Here is a 27755-nt window from a genome sequence, read left to right on the forward strand (position 1 = left end):
GGTCATATGGTAATTCTATTTTTAGTTTTTTAAGGAACCTCCATACTGTTCTCCATAGTAGCTGTATCAATTTATATTCCCACCAACAGTGCAAGAGGGTTCCCTTTTCTCCACACCCTCTTCAGCATTTATTGTTTGTAGAGTTTTTGATGATTGCCATTCTGACTGGTGAGGTGATACCTCATTGTAGTTTTCATTTGCATTTCTCTAGTAATTAGTGATGTTGAGCAGCTTTTCATGTGCCTCTTGGCCATCTGTATGTCTTCTTTGGAGAAATATCTATTTAGGTCTTCTGCCCATTTTCGGCTTGGGTTGTTTGTTTCTTTAATATTGAGCTGCATGAGCTGTTTATATATTTTGGAGATTAATCCTTTGTCCGCTGATTCATTTGCAAATATTTTCTCCCATTCTGAGGGCTGTCTTTTCATCTTGTTTATGGTTTCCTTTGCTGTGCAAAAGCTTTGAAGTTTCATTAGGTCCCATCTGTTTATTTTTGTTTTTATTTCCATTATTCTAGGAGGTGGATCAAAAAAGATCTTGCTGTGATTTATGTCAAAGAGTGTTCTTCCTATGTTTTCCTCTAAGAGTTTTATAGTGTCCAGTCTTAAATTTAGGTCTTTAATCCATTTTGAGTTTGCTTTTGTATATGATGTTAGGGAGTGTTCTAATTTCATTCTTCCCATGTAGCTGTCCAATTTTCCCAGCACCACTTATTGAAGACTGTCTTTTCTCCATTGCATATCCTTGTCTCCTTTGTCATAGATTAGTTGACCATAGGTGCATGGGTTTATCTCTGGTCTTTCTATCCTGTTCCATTGATCTATATTTCTGTTTTTGTCCCAGTACCATATTGTCTTGATTACTGTAGCAATGTAGTATAGTCTGAAATCAGGGAGTCTTGATTCCTCCAGCTTCATTTTTTTTCCCTCAAGATTGCTTTGGCTATTCGGGGTCTTTTGTGTCTCCATACAAATTTTAAGACTTTTGTTCTAGTTCTGTAAAACATGCCATTGGTAATTTGATAGGGATTGCATTGAATCTGTAGATTCCTTTGGGTAGTATAGTCCTTTTCACAATATTGATTCTTCCAATCCAAGAACATGGTATATCTGTCCATCTGTTTGTGTCATCTTTGATTTCTTTCATCAGTGTCTTATAGATTTCTGAGTACAGGTCTTTAATCTCCTTAAGTAGGTTTATTCCTAGGTATTTTATTCTTTTTGTTGAAATGCTGAATGGGATTGTTTCCTTAATTTCTCTTTCTGATCTTTCATTGTTAGTGTATAGGAATGCAAGAGATTTTTGTGCATTAATTTTGTATCCTGCCACTTTACCAAATTCACTGATTAGCTCTAGTAGTTTTCTCGTGGCATCTTTGGGATTCTCTATGTATAGTATCATGTCATCTGCAAACAGTGACAGTTTTCCTTCTTCTTTTCTAATCTCTATTCCTTTTATTTCTTCTTCTTCTCTGATTGCCGTGGCTAGGACTTCCAAAACTACGTTGAATAATAGTGGTGAGAGTGGACATCCTGTCTTGCTCCTGATCTTAGAGGAAATGGTTTCAGTTTTTCACCATTGAGAATGATGTTTGCTGTGGGTTTGTCATATATGGCCTTTGTGATGTTGAAGTAGGTTCCCTCTATGGCCACTTTCTGCAGAGTTTTTATCATATATCGGCATTGAATTTTGTCGAAAGCTTTTTCTACACCTATTGAGATGATCGTATGGTTTTTATTCTTCAATTTGTTAATATGGTGTATCACATTGATTGATTTACATATATTGAAAAATCCTTGCATCCCTGGGATAAATCCCACTTGATCATGGTGTGTGATCCTTTTAATGTGTTGTTGGATTGTGTTTGCTAGTATTTTGTTGAGAATTTTTGCATCTACATTCACCAGTGATATTGCTCTGTAATTTCTTTTTTTGTAGTATCTTTGTCTTCTCTTCATTTTTGCTTGTCTGTAAAGCTTTTGATTTCTCCATCAAATATGAATGAGATCCTTGCCAGGTAGAGTAATCTTGGTTGTAGGTTCCTCCCTTTCATCACTTTAAATATATCATGCCACTCCCTTCTGGCTTGTAGAGTTTCTGCTGAGAAATCAGCTGTTAACCTTATGGGAGTTCCTTTGTATATTATTTGTCATTTTTCCCTTGTTGCTTTTAATAGTTTTTCTTTGTCTATAATTTTTGTCAGTTTGTTTACTATGTATCTCAGCGTGTTTCTCCTTGGGTTTATCCTGCCTGGGACTCGCTGCGCTTCCTGGACTTGGGTGGCTATTTCCTTTCCCATGTTATGGAAGTTTTTGACTATAATCTCTTCAAATATTTTCTCAGGTCCTTTCTCTCTCTCTCCTCCTTCTGGGACCCCTATAATGTGAATGTTGTTGCGTTTAATGTTGTCCCAGCGGTCTCTTAGGCTGTCTTCATTTCTTTTCATTCTTTTTTCTTTATTCTGTTCCACAGCAGTGAATTTCACCAGTCTGTCTTCCAGGTCACTTATCCATTCTTCTGCCTCAGTTATTCTGCTATTGATTCCTTCTAGTGTAGTTTTCATTTCAGTTACTGTATTGTTCATCTCTGTTTGTTTGTTCTTTCATTCTTCTAGGCCTTTGTTAAACATTTCTTGCATCTTCTCAATCTTTGCCTCCATTCTTCTTCCGAGGTCCTGGATAATCTTCACTATCATTATTCTGAATTCTTTTTCTGGAAGGTTGCCTGTCTCCACTTCATTTAGCTGTTTTCTGGGGTTTTATCTTGTTGCTTCATCTGGTACATAGCCCTCTGCCTATTCAGTTTGTCTGTCTTTCTGTGAATGTGGTTTTCATTCCACAGGCTGCAGAACTGTAGTTCTTCTCGCTTCTGCTGTCTGCCCTCTGGTGGATGAGGCTATCTAAGAGGCTTGTGCAAGCTTCCTGATGGGAGGGACTGGTGGTGGGTAGAGCTGAGTGTTGCTCTGGTGGGCAGAGCTCAGTAAAACTTTAATCCACTTGTCTGCTGATGGGTGGGGCTGGGTTCCCTCCCTCTTGGTTTTTTGGCCTGAGGTGATCCAACACTGGAGCCTACCCGGCTCTTTGGTGGGGCTAGTGGTGTACTGTGGGAGGGCTCATGCCAAGGAGTACTTCCCAGAACTTCTGCTGCCAGTGTCCTTGTCCCCATGGTGAGCCACATCCACCCCTCACCTCTGCAGGAGACCCTCTAACACTAGCAGGTAGGTCCGGTTCAGTCTCCCATGGGGTCACCGCTCCCTCCCCTGGGTCCTAATGTGCACAGTACCTTGTGCGTGCCCTCCAAGACTGCAGTCTCCACTTACCGCAGTCCTGTCGAATCCTGCAATCAAATCCTGCCAGCCTTCAAAGTCTGATTCTCTAGGAATTCCTCCTCCCGTTGCCAGACCCCCAGGTTGGGAAGCCTAACGTTGGAATGGGAAGCCACTCCAGTGGGTGGACCTCTGTGGTGTAAGTGTTCTCCAGTTTGTGAGTCACCCACCCAGTGGCCATGGGATTTGATTTTATTATGATTGCGCCCCTCCTACTGTCTCATTGCAGCTTCTCTCCTGTCCTTGGATGTGGGGCATCTTTCTTGGTGAGTTCCAGTGTCCTCCTGTCAATGACTGTTCAGCACTTAGGAGTGATTCCGGTGCTCTCACAAGAGGAAGTGAGTGCACGTCCTTCTACTCCGCCATCTTGAACCCAGATTTGGCCTTTCTAAACCCAACCTCATTTATGGTTCATGAAAACTTTAGAGTCTAAGTTGTTCTCATCTCTGGACAATTTCTACCTTTCCTGCTGACCACTCCTTATCTTTGCTCTATCCCAGCATGAAAAAAATTCTTTTCTGCACCAGGACTCCATACAGGCAAACAAGCAAACCTTTCTTAGCGCTTGCCACAACATAAACTTCTCAAAAAAAAGAAAGAAATTAACATTCTATTGGCCATTTGGGAGAGATAAAGAGCACAGAAACTTACACAGTGTGACTGGGAAGATAAGTCCTATAAATTTCTAATTGTGTGTCATAAACTTCCTAGAAGAGCATTCCCCAAAAAGCATTCAATAGGATGCTAACAGAGTCACATAGATGAAAGGTTCCAAGGACATAAATTGGGGAAGTACAGGGTTGAAAAAGCTAAGCCCGTTTCTATAATGCAGAACTTCTCAGATCCTTAGTGTGCTGACATGCAATGTGAGTCTCCGTGAGGCAGAGAAAACATTTGGCATTTCACAGACTGACTTAGTCACGGACCCATCCTTCAGGGGGAGCAGAATACAGGGAGAAAGGTGTCCTTTGAGAGACACATCTTCCAGGAATTACTCTGGAAAACACTGGCCTAGCCAGGATATATTGAGTTTCAAAGGTTGGAGTTGCCATGACTATTGACATAAGGATTCCCTGTGGTCTGAAGTGGTTGGAGAGGGTATCTTAAAAGTAGTATGATTCTCGGGAATTCCCTGGCCATCCAGTGGTTAGGACTCTGTGCTTTCACTGCCAGGGACAAGGTTCGATCCCTGGTCAGGGAACTAAGATCCCACAAGCCACGCGGCACGACCAAATAAAACTTTAGAAATTAAAAACAAATAAAAAATAAAGTATCTTTAAAAAGTAGTATGATTCTTATTAATGATCAAAACACAGAGAGAGGAGAGGAGAGGAGGGTGTTTGGGCAGGGAAAATAGCTTCAGCAAGGGAGAAAAATTACAAGCTGTGTTTGAAGAGCACCAGCGTGGAAGGTATGCTGTGGAAAAGGCCAAAAGACCTAGGAGGAGGGAGAAATGAATAGGAAAGAGGCTTAGAACCTGACTGTGATAACCTCATCCTGAGAGTGTAGGAAACAACTCAACTTCAAGGCAAAAGTGCAGACCAGGGGTGCTGCAAGAGTATCACTGAATTAGGCACCAATCAATAAAATGATACCTACTGTTGTAAGACCAGACACTATAAAACTCTTAGAGGAAAACATAGGAAGAACACTCTTTGACATAAATCATAGCAAGAATTTTTTTGATCCACCTCCTAGAGTAATGGAAATAAAAACAAAAATAAACAAATGGGACCTAATGAAACGTCAAAGCTTTTGCACAGCAAAGGAAACTATAAACAAGATGAAAAGACAACCCTCAGAATGGGAGAAAATATTTGCAAATGAATCAACAGACAAAGGATTAATCTCCAAAATATATAAACAGCTCATGCAGCTCAATATTAAAGAAACAAACAACCCAATCCGAAAATGGGCAGAAGACCTAAATAGACATTTCTCCAAAGAAGACATACAGATGGCCAAGAAGCACATGAGAAGCTGCTCAACATCACTAGTTATTAGAGAAATGCAAATCAAAACTACCATGAGGTATCACCTCACACTGGTTAGAATGGGCATCATCAGAAAATCTACAAACAACAAATGCTGGAGAGGGTGTGGAGAAAAGGGAACCCTCTTGCACTGTTGGTGGGAATGTAAATTGATACAGCCACTATGGAGAACAGTATGGAGGTTCCTTAAAAAACTAAAAATAGAATTACCATATGATCCAGCAATCCCACTACTTGGCATATGCCCAGAGAAAAACATAATTCAAAAAGACACATGTACCCCAATGTTCATTGTAGCACTGTTTACAATAGACAGGTCATGGAAGCAACCTAAATGCCCATCGACAGACAAATGGATAAAGAAGATGTGGTACATATATACAATGGAATATTACTCAGCCATAAAAAGGAACGTAATTGGGTCATTTGTTGAGACGTGGATGGACCTAGAGACTGTCATACAGAGTGAAGTAAGTCAGAAAGAGAAAAAAAATATCGTATATTAATGCGTGTATGCGGAACCTAGAAAAATGGCACAGATGAACCCGTTTGCAGGGCAGAAGTTGAAACATAGATGTAGAGAACAAACGTATGGACACCAAGTGGGGAAAGCCACGGCGGGGTGGGGATGGTGGTGTGATGAATTGGGCGATTGGGATTGACATGTATACACTGATGTGTATAAAACTGATGACTGATAAGAACCTACTGCATAAAAAAGTAAATAAAATAAAATTTAAAAATTAAAAAAAATGATACCTACTGTCTACTGGGCAGGGAGGAAGGAGAGTGCTGGTGAACTTGGCATGTAGTGGAGCCTTGGCAGTGGAGGGACAAGAGTCCTGGCATGTTAGGGAACTCTCACCTTCCACACCCGCACTGCTGTGACTTTGGACAAGCAAGCTCCCCCCACCCACCCAGGGACCCAGTGTTCTCATCTGGGAATTAAGAGGAACTAACGCTCTGGTCCCCTACTATTCTAACACCCCTACTACTCTAACACCAGTCTCTTATGTCATGAAAGTCACAACTGTCCATAGCCAGCAGGAGTAGAGGGAACGGGGCATTTTTTTTTTTTTTTTTTTTTTTGCGGCACGCGGGCCTCTCACTGCTGTGGCCTCTCCCGTTGCGGAGCACAGGCTCCGGACGCGCAGGCTCAGCAGCCATGGCTCACGGGCCCAGCCGCTCCGCGGCATGTGGGATCTTCCCGGACCGGGGCACGAAACGGCGTCCCCTGCATCGGCAGGTGGACTCTCAACCACTGCGCCACCAGTGAAGCCCCGAACGGGGCATTTTGTGGTCAGACACCACACTCCATTCTCCCACCGTGAGCTTGACAGAGATGCTTTCAGCTGACAAGCCCTTCTGCAAAGAGAGTGCAGCTGTGTCGGTCTGGGCTGCTCTGCATCCCAATACAGCCACCTGTGCCATCTGGGCAAGGGGTGGGAACCCAAGAGGCATGAGTTCTGAGAGAATCAAGGGACAGTCCATTGGGGGACAAGAAGACAGAGGAATTGTGAGCTGTGTCTCTTCCCGTTGAGTTCAGGCAAGCTAACTTCCATCCCTTCTGAATCTTAACGAGGGAATGGATCAGGTGCATGTTTTCTAATTCCTCAGCTGCTTCCTGAACTACCGAGAATCAATTAACAGCTCCCACATGTATAAAATTAAGAAATTCATCGTAGTTTCATAGGGCAGTGGAGCGGATTGAATGGCATAGGTTATATAAAACACAAAACCCCGTGCCTGGCCTAGAGGACAAGTCAATACATGTTCAAGGCTTTGCAGTCTAAGCGTGTTGTACTCAAACCTAATTATTTCCCAGGATGTGTCACTGATGTGTTGCTTCCTCCATCCCACACCCCTGTCTCACCCCAACACTTCCCTGCCTGCTGATGGGACTTGGCTTCAGCCACTCAAGGCATCCTTCAGTGGACAAAAGGACCAGGAAAATATAGACCCCCTTGGGCATCTCAAACTTCTTTTTACTTACAGCCGACACTATGATTTTAGCTAAAATGTTAGAATAGTTTTGTTTTCCATTATTAGCATGATTCTTCCTTACCATGATGAAATATGGTTTCCTTTGGTTTTCAAAAAAAAGTGTCCAATGTGTTGTAAAAGATGAAGTAATGCTTAGTAACCTTGGTTGTTTTTTAAAACCCCTTCCTATCAGCTTCTTAAGGGACTTGGTTGTAATGTTGATCCATGCCACAGTATATCTGCTTCATGCCCAGATTCTGGCTGACCCCTTAATGGGTAAATTCATTAGGTAATATGAGTCAATTAATCAGAATGCATAGTTATTTTTATGAACTCTACTGCCAGCGCATGAACTCATGACACGTGTTTCATAAATGGGAAGAACGGCTAAAATTAAAGTATAGATTTTTATATGATATATGGTTCTAAAAGTCAGACACTATGAATAATTCATCCATTTATTCCCCCAAGAAGTGTTAATTAAGGACCTACTAAGAACCAGTCACAATTCTCAGCACTGGACGTAATAGATGGGTCTCGTCAAGGAGGGGTAGTAGGGGTGCACACAAAACTGCACACACAGATTTATGATGGAGGTGGGGATGGGATGGGATGGTGAACCGTGTGGAGGCCACACCCCTGCCAGAAGGTCAACCAAGGTTTCAGAGGGACAGAGTTGCATCTAGAAGGATGCTTAGGGACTCAATGGATAGACAGAAAGGGAGAGAGAAGGAAAGAGTGATAGAAAGATGCCCCAGGTATTGGGAATTTCCTCTGAAAATGCCTCAAGCCTCCAGGGAGCAGAGTAACTTAGAATGGCTAGAATGTAAAGTCCCAGGGAAAGAGAGGGGAAGTGATGAACAGGCGCTAAGTGGAGGAACAGGCAGAGCTTAGAAGACCTTGAGTAGCACACTAAGGAGTCCTGAAGGCAATGCAGAGCTTCTGAAGGGTTTTAATCACAAGGAGTGGTGTGGCCAGATGTTTAAAAGATCACTCTGGAGACAATGTGGTTGATGGATTAGGGAGAACAAGACTGGTGGGAAGATTAGCTTAGAAAGGATATCATAAGTCCCCGGTGAGAGATGATGGAGGTCCGGGGTAAGTCAATGGCATAAAGGAGAGAAAAGAGACAATAGATTTCAGGTATATTTCTTCCAGTTTTATTGAGATATAATTGACTCAGGTATATTTAACAGTCCGAATCAGCAGGGTTTGCTCATGGACGGAGGTAAAGTGAAAGGAAGGAGTCTGGGGTTCTAAGTGGATGAATGGCAACACCATCAACTCAAGTAGTGGAGAGAGAACAGGTGTTCAGGGAGGTTCATGAGCTCCATTCAGCCAGGTGGATTTGAGGGGACCGTGGGACATCCAAATGCAGGTACTGGACAAGTTGTTGTACAGGTGGGGCTGAAGCTCAGGGAATGGGTCTGGGCTGGTGAAAGGCAGTCAGAAATCATCACTGCTATTGTGAAGGAATCAAGTGAGATGTGTGCTTGCTCCGGAGGGGCGGGGGAAGAAGAGGAGTCCAAGAACGAGGTAAGTCCAAGGAGGATATAGCAAGACAGGCGATGACACAGAGAAAGGGGGGTGGACATGGAAATCACCGGATAGAGCATTTCAAGAGTGTGCAGTCCACAGCGTCAAGTGGCACAAGGAATGAGCACTGGACGTGTTCCCGGTTGGCACTTTTCAGTTCCCATGAGGTCAGCTGGCACTGACCAATCAGCCACAAACAGGGAGGTGCCAATTGATACAAAAGGAGAGAAAACCCAATGGCTCTCCAACTTGAATGTGCATCAGAAACACATGAAGGGTGGGTTTAAATACAAATTCCTGGGGCCCCACCCTCAGAGCTTTTGATACAGTGGGTCTACAGGAGATCCCAGGAATCTGAATTCTTAACAAGCACCCGAGAGAGTTTCTAGGAGGGCAGTCAAAGAATCCACTCTTAGGAACACTGTGAAGGTGCCTCCCTTGAAGTCAAAATTGAGACTTTTTTAACAAAAGCATTTTATTAACAAAAGTGTTCCCCAGGGGTCACTAGTATCCCTCTCTTCCACTCAGAGAGGCCGAGGTTCCTGGGTTGGTTTAACCTTCCAAGTGGCTTCAATCCTGTAGCCCTCAGCATCCACAAGATGAGATCAGCAGTTCTCATAACTGGAAGCATAACCTTTGCATTTAAGAAAATATATCGACAACATCCTGGTACCCAGAGGTGGAGCTCAGGAATCCAGAAATGTCTAAAGTCTCCCTGGTAGATTCTGTGGCTCAGCCAAGTTTAGAAACAACTGAATAGATGATCTCTAATCCAACATCAATCGTTAATAGCCCATGAATTCAATGGGCATCTGCAAGAGGAACTGTGTTCTGGTTGCTGATGTATGGCCCCATAAACCTCCCTGTCAAAAAGGAAGTTTAAGATTCCTTGATGTCAGCAGAGCCTGCGATAGAAACTTTAGTCCAACTGTGAGTTTTCAGAGTAAATATTATGACAATGATGTAGACTTTTAGCTGGTCCTCTTAGTTGTGCAGCTGAAGCACTTGGACGGTTCACAGGTACCCTGATGTAAACATTCTGTTCCGTAATTATTACTGTCAAGTTCAATGGCCTCCTCCAATCAGTCAGCAGAGATTTGCCATTGTTGTTATAACAACAAGAGGAGTCCTGGAAGAATGAGTCCTTTCATCAGCTCTGAAATAGGAAGACTTGGTATGCATATTTTTAAGTCAAGGCCAAACAACATGGGATGCCTGATACGTAACATAAAGGGCTGGCAATCACTACTATTTCAAAAGTGCCATTCCTCCAGAGGTAAAAGAGACAGACAAATCCTTGCAAATGAGCCAGTTACCCCTCTAACCTTTGCTTCTTTCCTCCTGTGGTGACCCCCAGACTAGGGGATGCTGAAAGAGAAGGGAGCTGAGGAACAGGGGACCACATGGCCGACCAGCACCGAAAACCCACTTGCAGGGTCTGCCTTGGTTATCTCCCGGATTTCTCTTAGGATGGCCCCAGGGAGGTACCATCAGCTTCCTACAAAACAGAGGAGATCTCCCCTGCTGAAAAACCTCAGTAGGATTCCCAGGGCTTACACAATAAAACTCATATTGCTTATAGAGGCAAGCACGAGTGTTTTCCATGGGGCCTTCACTGCTCTCTCTTCTTGCCACCCACCCTTCCCCATCCTCACTCCCCATACCCCCAACAGGTACACACCCTCCATTCCGTGAACACTGAACTTCTTACTTTCCATAGCTCCACACTGGGCAAATCTCCCTCATCTCTCAAGACCCAGCTCAGACAGCACTACCTTGGTGAAGCCTTCCCAGATTATCCCAGACAGACATATGCATCCACCTTTGACACTCTGGAGCCCTTTGTTTAAACGCCTATGACATCAAGTACCCTGCTAAACTATCTTTTATCTAATTGCCCATCCAACTCTTATGCTAGACCATGAGCAGCTTCAAGGCCAAGCTCATAGCAGATTCTCAAAAATGTCTGTTGGATAGATAGAAGGAAGGATAGATGTATGGCGCAACAGACAACATAAAGGAAAAGGAGGCAGAAAGGAGAATTGGGCTGGAGTCAAGAGACCTATACTTCTTTATCTGTTGATACAACAAACATGTATTGGGAGCAACTATCGAGTTCCACACTGTGTGAGGCACAGTGAGACAAATAAGACACACCTCTGAGCCCCACAGAAGGCTCACAGGCCAGCAAGGGACACAGATAAGCAAATACACAAGTACATTGACGTCTGTGGAAGGATACACAGGGTGTTATGATATCTTATAGGAGAATTAGCTAAAACAGTGCAGGAGGGTCAGACTGAAAGCTGAATCCTAATGCATGAGTGGAGCTGGAAGCAATTCACATTTCCAGTAGAGAGACAGAATGTGCAAAGGCATGAAAATAAAGAAAAGCTTGGGCAAAGAATTGAAAAACAATGCTGAGGTGTATCTTAGTGTGCAGGCAGGAGAGATGAGGCTGGAGAGAGAAGCAGGGTGTGGCCATGAAGGAGTCTAGAGTAACTATGGACATGAGGGTAAGCAGAGAGAAAGCTCTCACTGAACTCCGGGCCTTTGCACATGCTGTTCCTTTTACTTAAAATAAGTTCAGTTTCCTCCAGCCAAACCCTGCCCCTTTAGTTAGAGGTTCCAGGCACCCTACACCTGACCTTTACAACACTCATCAAAATTCATTAAACTAATCTTTCTAGTATCTGACTGCCCCAGTAAAGTGGAAGATTCGCCGGGGCAGCCATTGTATATGTGTCGTTCATCATCGTATTCCTAGCACCTAGAAAGTGCCTGGCCTATAGTAAGCCCTCCACAAATATTAGTTAAATAGATGCAAGGGCTTCATGGTCTTGTTGACCAAATCTTTCCATCATGGAATCTATGAAATAGTAAAAAGAATCTCACCTGGAGGAGTATTTGAGAAAAGTCCATGAGGTAGAAAAGATCCTAGCAGAGCTGGTTCTCACCCAGCCACCGACACTCAGCCACGATGTGACCCCCAGCTCACCAAGGCTTGCCTTCTTATTTGTCAGATGGGGCTCTTGGACTGGATGAACACTAAGGATGCCTCTAACTCATAAAATCAGTGATTTTTACATTGCAGTAGCTCCAAAGCCATAATGCCCCGTGGCAAGGAGTCCCTTGGCAATACTAACTTGGAGGAAAGAACTCAGTGCCATTCACTTCCAGGACTGTGGTCTCATTGGATTTGTACTCAGGGAAGCAGGTGCAAAGTCCACTCTTGACTTTATTAGATGTGAAAATATAATCAGAGATGAAAAGAGAGGTCACCTCTCCTGCTCAAATGAACTTTCTTTCAGTGAGTCCCCAAGAGATGGATACGGAGAACCCAATGTTTTCCACTTTCAAGTTTAAAAGGCTTAGAAAGAGTCACTGTCCCCACAGCCAAACCTGGGAGAAGAGCTTGCTTCTTCTTCCCAGCAAAGGGCCACGTGGTCTGCTCTCCGCCCAGGAAATCCGGAGGGCTGGAAACACATTAAGCCATGATTTAAGTAATGTCATCTATGTGTTTCCAGAAATTAATTATATTTATTGTATCTGACACCAGTCACGGATAGCAAGCGCCTTTTGTGAGTCTTACAACAAAAGTTAGAAAGCATTACTCGTAATGGCTGATTTTGCTTTATTATATCTGACTCAGAGCCAAAGGTAGACAGCACTTAGAGCCGTCTGTGGATATTAATGTTTGGAAAGCAACAAAGACAGCTCCCCTCCCTGGCCTCCTACCAGCACTTGCACATGCAGCCCCCCCCCCTTCTCAGTATAAGGATGATGGGGGTGGGAGGCAGCAGGGAGGCAGGGAAGCTGTTCAACACCCTTAGGATTTGTTGTGTAGCCACCATACCCCAAGCACAGTGCTAGGCATTGCTGGATCCTCCATGGTGGGTAAGACAAGGATCTCCGCCCTCCAGGTATAAATGATAATAGTCTAAAAAACATTATCCCATAAAAATCATATTATATGTCATAAGACAGGATGAGGATGTACACAAAAGGGAAAGATGCATTCTAGTTGGGAGAAGTCAGGAAAGGAGGTGGCATATGAGATGAGCCAGCAAAGAAGAGGCATCTCTTAGGATGACACAAATGGGAACTGATTTGGGGTGCCAAGAACAGAATGAGCGAAGGTGGGAAACCAAGGAAGCCTGGGGCATGTTCAGGCAAGGCTTCAGATGGCATGTGTCCAGGTGGGGAAATAGCACACAGTGGGACGGGAAAGATGGAGGTTGAAGGCCTTGAATACTTCCTGAAGAGCGTGCCTATGTTTGGTAGTCAGTAAGGAGCATGCACGTCATTGAGCAGAGGAGTAAGAAAAGAGCTACGCTCCACGCATATTAGTGCAGGGATAGTGTTAGGTATGCAGCCAGCAGGGCCTTAAGAAATTGCCTTCCCTGGCCCGATTGAGAGACGCTTCTCTGGAACACAGGCACACCTAGCGATTGGGGTCTGTAGTGTTGCTTCAATACTACAGAAATTAACATGGCGGCCTTGGCAAATTTCAGTCAGCTGGCCTGGGAACCTAACTACCATGTGTCCATAGAAAAGTGCAATGTTGAATTTCAAGCTGTGGCCATAGAAAGAACCTTCAAAGACAGCCCATTTGTGAGCTGCAGATGACAAAGATTTGTGTCATATCTTTAAGGCGTGCTTCCACTTTTCAAGAATTTGACATCTAGTGGAAAAGATGAACATATTTTGGACAAAGGATCCAGGATATCCAAGCATGAGGCACTTACATCCACCTGTGCCCACGATATCAGGACAAGAACATAACCCGTCAGGGAGCACCCACACACATACCTCACTAGCTACACAATGGTCTGTCTCCATAAGCCTTAAAAAAACAGCAAGGATGTGAAATGGTTCTAAAATCCATAACATCTTCCCAGAGTTACCTTTCCTGAGAAATTGTTCCCCCTTTATAGAACATTAGTCCCTAAGGACAGAGTACAGTGAGCAGAAACTTATTTTTTTATGAATTTGCCTAATAAAGTTGATACACACTAAAGTCCATAGAGTTATGCATTTCCCTCGCATCTGTCCCTTGTTTGTTTACTTTGAAACCACCAATCTAAATCTTCTTGGGACACTCAATGCAAAATAATAATAAAAGTCTGGCCATGTTTATTTGGCTTCAAAGGAAAAAAGTAGCAGAAGAAAGGAACAAAGTCTCAGCTAACGATTAAGAAAATATGGCGGAAATGAACATCTACGAAAAATGAATCAAGAACGAATCTCTGTATCTCTGCATTGTCAATGGATTCTTTTTCTTCACAAAGAAGACACTTATGTCTTTCTTCCCTGCGTATTTTCTGGATCCATCATTGAGATGCCATATTTTATTGTGCCAAATATATTAATAAGTTCTTAAGCATCATAAAAAATCTCTACTACTTATCTTTGAAAAAATATGTAACTCAAAAGATACAGTAAAATTGTACCAGTAAAGTTATGAATGCTAGCATAAACAGGCATAGGTACGTATTTATATGTCTATTGAGAAATGCATAGCTATACATTAACTTTTTATTTCAACATAATTTTAGGCTTCCAGAAAAGCTGAAGAATAGTATAAGGAATTTAGAATTCCCATGTACCTTTCACCTAGATTCCCCAAATATTACCATTTATCTTGCGTGTGTAGCTAGATACGTAAGTTCCCGGCATGATGCACTTCTATCCCTAATCACTGAAGTTTGTGTCTCCTAAAAACAAGAACATTCTCTTACATAACCACAATATCATTATCCAAGTAAGAAAATGAACAATACTATTGTCCAATACCTATTATGCAGACTTTATTCAAATTTGGCCAATTGTCCAAATAGTGACCTTGAGAGCAAAGGCAGATCCCGCATCACACATAGCGTTGATTTGACATATGTTCAGCAATACCGACCACCTTCATGTGTAAAGAGCAGAGAAACTGTTGCCGTCATGAAGAATCTCAGAAAATATTCCCTTGAGTTCTTCCTGAGGAATTTACTAGAGCACAAGCTTCAGACAACCAAAATGACTAGAGAAGCATGCACACAAGGCAGGTGGTGAGCATGTTAACACGGGGTTACTTGAAGAACTAAAACTTAATGAGACTTTATAAAGGGAGACTTTATAGTCTACATGACTATATAAATATAGATCTGCCTACAAGTATATAGTAAAACCATAAAAAGTAGAGGGAGAATGAAGGTAGCATATGTGACAAAATGAAGTTGACCATTTTCAGGAATCATAATTGGTGGTAATAGCATTATGTAGTTATACTGAGACTGTTGTGTATATACTATGGAATAAAGCAAGTTGATGGGAAGTTCTAATTCTACCACTCTAATTCTGTGTGCTTGAGAACTAAGGTTTTTGGTGTGAAATAAAGGAGATACACATGCAGTACAGAGGAGGTAAAGTACAAACACTGTAGTCTTTAACTTGAATTAGAAATCAGTGTGAATTCACAAGGCATTTTATCTTAGATAATAGGTAGACAGATAGATAGATAAACAGACATAGATATAGACATATACATACATATGTGTTTTCCTAGCTCTGTCCACTGGAAAAGCCTAGAAATGGTGATGAACTCAGTTCTAGATTCATTTCAAGAAGACACAAGAGCAACTGGTTATAGAGGCCTAACTTGAAGGGTTTCTCTGGGTCAAAGATGGGACAATGTGAACCCCCATAAGGATGAGAATTGCTATATATTGAAACTCATCAAATATGTTTAAATCCATGAGCTCATAATGACATGTTTTAAAAACCTAACTGGTCAACTTTCAAGGATGACAAGGAACCCATACATTATCTTGAAAACTAAGTAAGTAAAAGGAGAGTGCCAAATATTTATATTACTTTCCTATATGAACTATACCACCAGGTAACCAAATAGTAGATGAAAGATGGTATCTCCTTATAAAATTATCCCAGCTAATATAGCTGGGATAAACAAAAACTAAATGATGTAATTAGAACATCGGCATTCTGCAGTGCTCAGTGAATGAACAGATCTAGACAATATACATCATATGAAAAACAAGGGAGAAATGAGCACGTATGTGATGGAAGAAAACAGCACCACCTACAATATTCTAGTCCAGGGGCTAAACCTGGACCTGGTAAGACTTCTGGATCCAGATGCCAATTTATAGGAGGACAGAGAACAGAGGAGCATGTTGATCTGCACCATGAGTGTGCAGTCAGCAAACTCCAGCCTGAGGGATACTCCACAGGTCAGAGGGCCCAGGTTCTTCAGGTTCAAAAGTAAAAATTTTTTTAATGGGCAAAACCTATAGTGTGTAGGGCTGCATACTTTGGATTAAACCATAATGATGCAACAAATTTAATACCATAATATACATAAAAGTGATTACTTTTGGTGGGAGTGAGGGAATTTCTAGGGTGACTGGCAAAGTTCTACGAAGTTTTATGATAAAACTGCTTTAAAATAAATTTAAAAGTCAAAAACTTAATAGGTGTTGTTTTAAAAAGACTTTCCAGAAAAGGAATCCATTATCATTATGATATACAATGTGGGGAAACCCTTACAGTAAACATCTACATATAAAATAAATGTCTAGAAGAAGTCTTGAAGCCTGCACACTGAACTATGAACTGTGAAGGAGAGGTGGTCCTGATGCAGCCCAGAATGAGATGGTGAGAGAGCTGGGAGACTCAGCCCAAGAGGACTCTCACATTTAGCTTGATGTATTTTTATACCATTTGCATTTTTACAAGTGACTTTTCATGTATTGCTTTTTTTTTAAACATCTTTATTGGAGTATAACTGCTTTACAATGGTGTGTTAGTTTCTGCTGTATAACAAAGTGAATCTGTACATATACATATATCCCGATATCTCCTCTCTCTTGTGTCTCCCTCCCACCCTCCCTATCCCACCCCTCTAGGTGGTCACAAAGCACCAGGCTGATCTCCTTGTGCTATGTGGCTGCTTCCCACTAGTTATCGATTTTACATTTGATAGTGTATATATGTCCATGCCACTCTCTCACTTCGACCCCAGCTTACCCTTCCCCCTCCCCACATCCTCAAATCCATTCTCTATATCTGCGTCTTTATTCCTGTCCTGCCCCTAGGTTCTTCAGAACAATTTTTTTTCTTTAGATTCCATATATATGTGTTAGCATACGGTATTTGTTTTTCTCTTTCTGACTTACTTCACTCTGTATGACACACTCTAGGTCCATCCACCTCACTACAAATAACTCAATTTCGTTTCTTTTTATGGCTGAGTAATATTCCATTGAATATATGTGCCACATCTTCTTTATCCATTCATCTGTCGATGGACACTTAGGCTGCTTCCATGTCCTGGCTATTGTAAATAGAGCTGCAATGAACACTGTGGTACATGACTCTGTTTGAATTATGGTATTCTCAGGCTATATGCCCAGTAGTGGGATTGCTGGGTTTTATGGTAGTTCTATTTTTAGTTTTTTTATGGAATCTCCATACTGTTCTCCATAGTGGCTGTAATGGGACCTAATGAAACTTAAAAGCTTTTGCACAGCAAAGGAAACCATAAACAAGATGAAAAGACAGCCCTCAGAATGGGAGAAAATATTTGCAAATGAAGCAACTTACAAAGGATTAATCTCCAAAATTTACAAGCAGCTCATGCAGCTCAATATCAAAAAAACAAACAACCCAATCCAAAAACAGGCAGAAGACTTAAACAGACATTTCTCCAAAGAAGATATGCAGATTGCCAACAAACACATGAAAGGATGCTCAACATCATTAATCATTAGAGAAATGCAAATCAGAACTACAATGAGGTATCACCTCACACCAGTCAGAATGGTCATCATCAAAAAAATCTACAAACAATAAATGCTGGAGAGGGTGTGGAGAAAAGGGAACCCTCTTGCACTGCTGGTGGGAATGTAAATTCACGTATTGTTTATATAGATTAAATGACTCAATCAATCAAGGAGTTCGTGAACTAAAGAATGTGCGAGCTAGTGGGAAAAAGTGGGTGAGCAAGTGAATAAGTAAGTGAGTGAGTTAATGAATAAGTGAATGTGTAAGTGAGAGAGGGAGGGAGCAAATAAATGGAGAAAGAAAAAAGTACCCCAGTATGGTAGGCAGGTCCTAATAGAAAAGTCTTTATAAAATCATGTTTAGCAAACCACAGGGGAAAACCAGAACATGGGAAATACGGTCAACCCAGATATTTCACGGCCTGCCTATCTGAAGATCCTTAAATCCCTGGCCACTGATTCAATGAGATTATATGCTAACATTTTATAAATGAAAAATTTACAAGGAAACTTGAGGAGTGACCAGTCAAGTATGAATTCAGAACCAAAGGCCACTTTGAAAGATCCTGTGTGTCCATCCTAACACCAGCCTGCCTACACTCCCCTCCAGGAAACCCCTAATCATGAGATCCCACCGGGAAGTCTCCCTGGCCTTTCAAATTTCATCATCCACAAAGAATTCTGAAGCGCACCTCTGCATCCACCCAGAACTGCAAACATTCCTTTTAAACACAGAACCACAGCCTCTGAGTCCCTGACCACCCAGTGTCCAAATTCAGAGCCAAGAGGTGTTCTTTCACACTTGAAGCAGTTCAGAATCACCTACCTCCAAGTTTCTTCGAGTCACCATGCTTAACTCTGGGAATGCGAGGTTCTGGAAAGCTTGTCAGAAGGAGAGTATGTTGCTTAATTTCTCTGGGCTTCCGTCAGGGTCTCCATCTGTGAAATGGAAGGAATTCATCACCCATCACAGAGGGGCATGTGACCTCGATGGGAGAATTATGTGAAATGCTTAATACGATGCCTGCTTCACAGCAAGTGCTCAGCGGGTGTTTGCTGTGGTTCCTTACCTTTATTAAGGTGAAATTCACGTAACATAAAATTTTCCATTTTAAGGTGCACAGTTCAGTGGCAATTAGTATGGTCACAGGATTGTGAACCACTTCCCTCTAGATCCTAAACATTTTCATTACCCAAAAAAAGCCCCTTATTCACTAAGCAGTTAACTCCCTATTTCCCTTCTCCCCTGCTCCAGCAACCACGAATTGGCTCTCTGTCTCTATGGCTTTACCCATCCTGGATGTATCATATAAACAGAATCATACAATGTGGGGCCTGTTGTGTCTGGCTTCTTTAACTAAGTATAATGTTTTCAAGATTCAACCATATCGTAGTGTCTATCAATGTTTCATTCCTTTTTAAGGCTGAGTAATATTCCGTTGTAGGTTTATACCACAATTTGTTTATCTGTTCATCTGTTGATGACATCTGGGTTGTTTCCACCTTTTGGCTGTCATGAATTAGCACTACCATGAACATTCGTGTACGTGTATTTAAGTACCTGTTTTCAATTCTTTGGGGTATAAACCTAGGAGTGAAATTGTTGGATCGTCTGGTAATTCTATGTCTAATTTTTTGAGGAACTGCAAAACTATCATTATTTCTAAAACATTCATTTCAGTGTCTACTAAGAACAGGGCACATTCTTTCACAGCGGGTGCTGTAAATATCCATGAGCTATAGCCCCTGCCCTCTGGGACCTTATTTTCTATAAGCAGCATTAATCCAAACGGAAACAAACAGTCATAATTTTCCACGGGCTGTTTTTTGTTTGCTTGAGGTACGCGGGCCTCTCACCGCTGCGACCCCTCCCGCTGCGGTGCACAGGCTCCGGACGCGCAGGCTCAGCGGCCATGGCTCACGGGCCCAGCCGCTCCGCGGCATGTGGGATCTTCCGGGACCGGGGCACGAACCCATGTCGCCTGCATTGGCAGGCGGACTCTCAACCACTGCGCCACCAGGGAAGCCCCCGAGGCTGTTGGTTTTATTCAAAGTGAGTACCTAAGCAAACTCATGACAATTGAACCTCAAATTTCAAAGTAGTCTTTATCCCCCAAATATACATATTTCAAATGTATATAGGTAAATAAGCCTATTCTTTTAAGTAGTGCTGATAACTTCTAACTGGGTCAAACTTGACTTTCTATAGCCAGTAACTGATAAAATATATTTTTAGGCCTTAAATCATACACATCCATGCAAGCACAGATGCAAAACGGCAGAATGCCTGTCTGACATAATTGCTCGGTGGAGCCATAACCTTCCTTAGTAAAGGAAGGTTAGAGAAACAAATACCGTATCAAGTGGAGGGGCAATTAACAGAGCTCACAGAAACACAGAGGGAAGGACAACGTAGGCTGCAGAACCACCAAGCCAGGGCAGAGATTCAAAGAGCAGAACAGCACGACACCAATGCCAGGACGTGGGGAGGTGTGCCAGTTATGGAAAGAGGCAGGGTTAAAAGATGAGAGAAGAAAGTCAGTTGCATGTCCCTGCCAAATCTTTCACGGCTAATTACACCCTGACAGCCTATAAATTCCTCTAATAGTTTTCAATGAAGAAACTATTCTTCTACCCATTCCCACAACTATTAAGTAGCGTAGCTGGTTTAGACTAGCTTCCAGAATCACCCAAGTGGAGTTGATTATCATTGATGGGTGTGGACAAGAAAGAAAAAAAGAATGCATTCTTGTGAGAGCCTTCTGGGCAAAAAGCACTATGTATGGTAAATATAAGATTCCGCACATAAAATGTCCCTATTTCCCAACTGAAACAAATATCTGAGAAGTACCTGTCCTCTCCTCTTCTCTCTCTCTCTCTCTCTCTCTTTCTTCCACCCCTCAGACTAGGACCCAACACAATAGCTGAGCTCTCCAACCAACCACCCCTCAAATTCATTTTTCAGAGTCAAGGGATTTATCTTTCCCACCATGGAAGAGTTCTGGTTCCATATATGTCAGCTAAGAAACAAAAATTCAGTTTTCAGAGACAGAGGCTCACTCATCTCCAACCAGCAGCTTCTTTCATGGTTCTGAATGAACACAATGATAGCTAGCATTCGTATGGTGGCTTTTGTCTTCAAGACACTTTAGAAAGAGGAGGGGGTCGTTGGTTAACAGACCACCTTCAAAACCCTATTTTTCAGGTGGCTAGTCTACACTTTGACTGTTTAAATAAAGCAGGAATGGAACAAGACCCATTCAAAAGGTCTAATTCTACGGAGAGAGTGAACCATCTATGGGGCAAAAGAAAATAAGTAATAAAATAAGTGTCAAGTCCCCAGAAGTGAGCCCCCCTCTGCTAAAGGAGTCTTAGGAGTCAGGCACAACTCATTTCAAATCCTTATCCTGCCATTTACTAGCTCTGTATCCTCTGAAAGCATCCATATTCTCCCTGGAAAATGGGAGAAATAACACCACCTACCAAATAGATTTAAGTGAGTTAATGTCCAGCCTAGTGGTCAGTAATTGTGGTGGCAGTGGTAATATTATGCCCCGTATCAATGATTCAACTTTTAGAATGTGATTTATTATGTTATAGGACCAAGTCTTTTCAAAATATTAAATGGTTTGGGGATCCTTGAGAATATCGAGAGGTAAGAAGTATTTTGCATTTTTTAAAACAATTTGGGGATTGTTGTTTTAAAGATTTTTTAAACCTTTGCAGTTAATAGCTGGGCACTACTGATGTAGCATGGGAGCATGAGCCAAGATTCTTCCAAGATGTTTGAGTGAGGATGTCTGAAACAAGAGATGCACCACGTGAAACCCATACAGCTGCTTCTTCAGCCCGTCGCCATGCTTGCCACCATTTATTGCATTGGCCAAAGAGTTCGTTTGGGTTTTTCATAAGCTGTTACAGAAAAACCCAAATGAACTTTTTGGCCAACCCAATATTTCCTCTTTGAGTGTGGCTTGGGATAAGGTAGTATCATTTGTGAAAGGAATTGCTCCAAGACACAGAAAGGCTTACAGAGATACTGATTTAAGAGTAAAAATTATGTTTGTTACTTCACCCTCAGTGGGTGAAGACCACTGAGGCTTACAATTGTCCTCTCATCAGCAGACAATTTAGACATGTGAAGTAATTTCGCTACCTTGTAAATTTAGTACCGTATCCTGACTTAAATACAACCAAACTGGCCCAGCTGGAGAATTTTGAACATCCAACTGGATATTTACAGATGACTTCAAAATGTGTATCTCCAGCCCAGATCTCACCTATGGATTTCAGAACCATAAATTCCACGTGGCATCTTAAATGCCACTTGTCCAAATCTGATCTTAAGATCGTCTCTCCCAGTCCCAGTCCTTCTTCCTTCCTCCTGTGTCTCCTCTCTCATGGAATGGTCCTTCCTACATCCAGTTCTGTTGAGTAGAATCTGAGGGGCCACCCTTGGCACCATTTTCTCCACCTCCCACCCACACATCACAGCCAACTCATCACCAACTCCTTTCCATTCTCCCTCCTAATAATAATTAGGTCTCTTCACTTCTCTCCAATTCCATGGCCACTAATGTACAAACCCAAGACACTGACATTTTTTGCATGAACTACGCCCCAGCATCCTCCCTGAACCTGCCCTAGTCTCTTCCCCATGGTTTCCAGAATGATCTTCTCAAAACTCAACATTCCACCTTAAATTCCTCCTTGGCTTCCTATTATTCCGGTAAAGGAGGAAACATTGAGCATGGCCTAGAACACTCACCATGATTTGACCTCACAGACTTTTACCTATTCTGAGCTCCAGCCAGGGTCTCTATTCAAATATATGCCCACTCCTGTCACAGGGTCTTTGCTCATGCTCTTCCCCCTCCCAGACAATCTCTTTTCACCTAACCCCACCTCTGTCTGGACAATTCCTACTTGCCCTTCAAATCTCTGCTCAAAAATTGCTCCCTGAGAAATTATCTTGGTCAGATTCTTACGTTCCATGTGGTTCAGCATGGCTCCATATGTTCATGGAACCATATCTCTTTCTTCAGTGCTCTCCTTTCAGTCTACATTTATCACCCCCCCACCTCACTGTTGTGACTGTTGTAATTGCTCCTCTTCTAGCCTGTGAGCCCAATGAGAGCAGGGACTGTGTCTGGTTTGTGCACCGTTATACCCTGATTACCAAGGCCAGTGTATAGTGAAAAGTAGGCACTTGGTAAATAGCTGTTGAACGAATGATGAAATGGATGCATGTGAAAAGGTATATTACATGCCTAATAGGAGGATATGAGAGCCTCAAGTGTAACCTTAAAAAGAGTCTATAGGACAAAATTCCAGGGCATGGCTAGGGAAGGGCAGAAGGGCTTCTGCATCCCAGGTCAGAGTCCTACAGCAATGCTACAAAGATCCTAGCCTTTGTTATTTCTAGCAAATTCTGTAGAAAGAGAGGGTACAAATATTTGGGCATCTTCCTTTTATATCACCACCCTGAGAATCTTGAGTTTCAAATGGAGAGTCAACGGTGGGGGTGGTGATGAGAGAAAGAACGAAGGAACATGTCATTCCAAAACATTCTAGAGCTTTCAGGACAAAATGCAAATGTGCCAAAGAATATCAGATAGAAATTGGGCCTATCTACAGTTTTGCAAAATGAATAAGGAGATCTCACAAATATCCATGCGTTTCATATCGTTTACAAATTATGCAGCCTCTCCAACCATCTTTAGACACTGTTGGAAATTTCCAACTAACTGGGAAAAATATAGTCCTCAGCCCTTCCTCAAGATGTCTGAGGAAGTGAGACTTGACACAGGTTTTCTGACGTGTGGCAAAAGCCACATCATGTTTCAGAAGGAAGATGGGAAGAGGTGTGTACTGCCCAACCACAGAGAATTTCTCAGCTGAGAACAGCCACTAGATCTGTGGCCCGGCTGTGAGCTGCCAGAGGATGCTTGCCTAAATGCTAAAAGGACTCCAGTCACGTGTTTTTTCTGTTTTGATAATTACTCGTTCATTTGAAAAGAAAAAACAAAAAAAAATGAGCACCCATCTCACATGTGAGCCTACATTTAAAATCAAGCTTTCGTGATGCATCTTTAGAGAACTAAAAATCTAACAATGCAAGGAGAGAACCCTCCTGCAGAAAGACTAGCACCTTCCCCAAAAGCTACCAGACTGTTCTTTCCAGCACTAGAGCTCAGAGTTTATTTCTTTGTTTCCTTTAAAAACTTCAACTTGAAAGAATATACATGATATTCTGAGTTTGCGTTGCAATCAGAACAACAGAAGTCTAAACTCAAGCTTTAAATAAAAGTGAGAAATGGATACGTGGCTGTGGCTTCTCCTGGCCCAGATCAGGTGATTGAGAAGACGTTCAAGAACCCAATCCCATGAAATATGCAAGGTGCTGTCACTCATCCAACTCTCTTTTACTCTTTCTGAAGACCCCACCTGTATTGCTTCATCTCCTCTACCTGAACCAACTTCAAACCAACCCAGAGCTCTTTTCTTCTAAGTTTACTGAACCTCGATCTTTAACCCCCTGACATTTTCTTGCCTTGGCAAAACCCCTAAAGCTTTCAGGGTGGTTAACAAACAGTAGGTGTCGGCCTCCAAGGGTTAAGAATTCACGCTCCCAGATGATAATCATCAGTATATTGTTCTGGAAAATTAAATATACCTGGGCCAAGTTTCTTAAGGCTGTACTCTTTGGAGATGTTTCAATTTTTTAAAAAAAGAAGCAGTTCAAGAATGTGAAGTTCATTGTTCACATATATTTCCCTAGACTTCTTTTCTTTTTTCTCTGGTATTTCATTACGTGATTTGGGTTTTCCCCAGATTTTTACCTACCCTGGGCCTCTTTGATAAGTGAAAAATGTGCTTGCACTCTGCCATCTTAGTAGGGGCATCAAATGACAAAAGAAACTGTTCATTCGAGAAGGCCTAACTGCACTATCATTAGATTCAAGCAATCTATCTGCAAAGTTCTCCAGCAACAAGAATGAACTCGGCTGGGTGGGCACCCTCACTCAAGAAATGCTGATTTAATCCTTCTACGCACCAAACATTAGGCTCGCATCATGTCTCCAGAAAACCTATCAGGATGTTCTGGTTCTCAAGGAATTCACATCTGTTGGGATAATGGACTAGAATAGAGGTAAGCACAGGTTCTACCAGAGGAGTGGACACCCATGGTAGAAGGAAGGATGAGGAATGCATCACATGATGTAATCACCAGTTCACCAGATGATGGAGATGCCATCATGGCCTCCCAGGTAGAGAAACCAGCGGAGGCAAAGGTAAAGAAATGTGAAAGGACATAGGGATGTTTCTGGGTGGCCAGACCAGGCCGTGGGGAAGAGAAACAAAACTGAAACCTATGAATATCTATGGAAAATGGGTGATGGAAGCTTTGGCGTGTTGGCTTTATTCTGCATTAAGAGGAAGGCAAAACACAAGGAGGGCTTTCAGTCTGCCAAGGGATTGAACAAGGAGCTGTAATAGGAAGCATGACCAATATATTTCTCCTCTGGCTGTAAGAGAAGTGTATGAGGGGGGAGAGGAGGGCAGAGAAGAAGCCTTTTCAGTTGAGGACAGCATGAAGGGACTTCAGGAAGAAGGTGGCCTTTGAACAACATTTTAAAGGAGGGCAGGACTCAGACCATGAGTGACGAGAAACAGTGCCCTGAGCAGAGCAGGGGCACAGGCTGGCCAGTGGGCACGGCCCGTTCCAGAAGGAGCATGGGATCTGCCAGGGTTGGCCGAGGCTGCTGGAGGCTTAGAGCAGAAGATAAGCAGGCAAGTTAGACTAGATCATGTTGTGGAGGCCTCTGAATGCCACGTTAAGGATATTGTTCTGAAGACAACAGCAAGCCTGCAGGGTTGTTGATGTCCAAGTTACCCGCTCTCTTGCAGTTGGCTGTGATCACATGGGATGTGATCAGAAGTGGTGGACTCACGTATCAGATCTTCCCATCCAAGCTGCCAGAGTGCCTCTTCATTGCCTTTTCCTTTCCAGCTGGTGGTGATGATGCTAAGCTCAGAGTATCCTTGGAATCCCACTGAACATGACTGAAACTCCGTCAGCCTGAATCCCTGAATGAATGGCTGTGTGCACAGAGCCATACCATGACCAGCTTACTCACCCAATACTGTTGCGTGAGCAAAAACTAACCATCTATTAATTGTGTGTCATTTTATGCTTTGAGATCTATTTGTTATACCAGCTCTGCCTACCCTACCTAACATTGGCCCCAACTAGCAATGGGGACAGAAAAAGTCAAGAGACTTGTGGACATTAGTCCTCCAGACGTGGCTACCAGTTTTAAGTGCAGGTGAGAGTCAAAGATGGAACCATCATTTCCAGCCAGAATGGAGGGGAGTACTGAGAGGCCATTCACCTGAGTTACCACGGAAGGAGGAAAAGGTTTTGGAGGAAGGTAATGAGATTTGGGACCTGTAGAAATTGGGGTATCTGCGGGGTCCCCAGTGGAGCTGTCCTGCAGGCAGTTAGGAACACAGGCAAGGAGCTGGACCATGGAAGCCTGGTAGAGCCACACAGATGCTTCCAGAACAGCCCATGCTACCCAGGAAGCCTCCCTGTGTACTCTCCTCAAATGTTGCAAATGTCTATGTATAAAATAGACAAAGACCTACTGTCTAGCACAGGGAACTCAATATTTTGTTATATTTTGTAATAACCTATAAGGGAAAAAAAGGTGGTTTTGTAATAACCTATAATGGAAAAGAATCAGTTATACATACACAACTGAATCACTGTGCGGTACACCTGAAAGTAACACAACATTGTAAAACAACTATACTTCAATTTTTTTAAAATACTGCAAATGTCAAGGACCGCAGACTGTATTAATCAGTTATTTAAAATATTACTGATAACCTTTTAAGGTGAAGTCTGAATGAGTTATGGGTGCTAAATTGTCTTGGGTTAGTAAAAACTCCAGCTCTGCCTCTTACTAGCATACCAAGAGATGCCACCTCTCAGGGCCTCCATTTTTCTTCTGTATAAAATGGGGTAATGCCTCTGCCCTTGCAGTGAGGAACAAATGGGCAATGTACCCATTACACAGGTCTCAGTGCCCATACATGCAATTACTGTAAACAAATGACAATAAGTACGGCATTTATTGAATTATTCTAAGTGTGCTACTGGATCCACCCACTTAATCTTGACAAACCCTGGTACAATCACTTTCCCCATTCTACAGAACAGGAATCTGAGACCAGAGAGGTTAAGTAACTTGCTCAAGATTACACAGCTAGCAGTGAAGCTGGGCTCCAGCCCCAGCAGGCAGACTGTGGCACGTGGGCTCTTCCCTGCCACATGACACAACCATCCAGGGAAGGCACAGTCCCCTCAGGAGCACAGTGTCCCTCTTCCTCCTTGTTCTTTCCTGAGTCATGACCTAGGAAGCATCTCCAGCAGTTGTGAGCACTTGCTCATTGCCTCTATCAAGCAGTTCATCAAGGCAGCTGGCAGTTCTCCGCAGGTTCTAAGTGGTTATGAGACCTTCTGACTTATTCTTGAATAGCATTTTCACAGTAATGGAGAAAAGTCAAGAATTCCCAAAAAACAAATGCTAGTCGGGCAAGATAACAATCCCAGGGCTGGGCTTCCCTGGTGGTGCAGTGGTTAAGAATCTGCCCGCCAATGCAGGGGACACGGGTTCAAGCCCTGGTCTGGGAAGATCCCACATGCCGCAGAGCAACTACGCCCGTGCGCCACAACTACTGAGCCTGCGCTCTAGAACCTGTGAGCCACAACTACTGAGCCCGCGTGCCACAACGACTGAAGCCCGCACGCCTAGAGCCCGTGCTCTGCAACAAGAGAAGCCACCGCCATGTGAAGCCCGCGCACCGCAACGAAGAGTAGCCCCCGCTCGCCACAACCAGGGAAAAGCCCGCGCGCAGCAATGAAGACCCAACGAAGACCCAACGCAGCCAAAACTAAAGTTAATAATAATTTTAAAATTTCTTTAAATAAAATAAACAATCCCAGGGCTTCTATAATGCTCTTAATTTTCCAAAGCATGCCCGTGATCTTCATCTCACTTCCACCAAAGGAGATTGGAACTCGGGCCATTCAAAGGTTCATGGAGGGAAACAGAGGAC

At 42.8% G+C, this 27755-nt stretch overlaps 1 protein-coding gene across 2 annotated transcripts in view; it reads right to left on the bottom strand.

Moving 5' to 3' along the window:
• Positions 1–27755, bottom strand: part of SETD4 (SET domain containing 4) — a 282732-nt gene that overhangs the window by 72999 nt on the left and 181978 nt on the right. For both annotated transcript variants that reach the window (XR_007477398.1, XR_007477396.1), the window contains exon 13: positions 18454–18566. The gene's annotated coding sequence lies outside the window, so the exon portion shown is untranslated. The remainder of the gene's footprint in view (positions 1–18453; positions 18567–27755) is intronic.

Source organism: Orcinus orca, chromosome 5, assembly GCF_937001465.1.
Source record: "Orcinus orca chromosome 5, mOrcOrc1.1, whole genome shotgun sequence".
Taxonomy (NCBI): Eukaryota; Metazoa; Chordata; class Mammalia; order Artiodactyla; family Delphinidae; genus Orcinus; species Orcinus orca.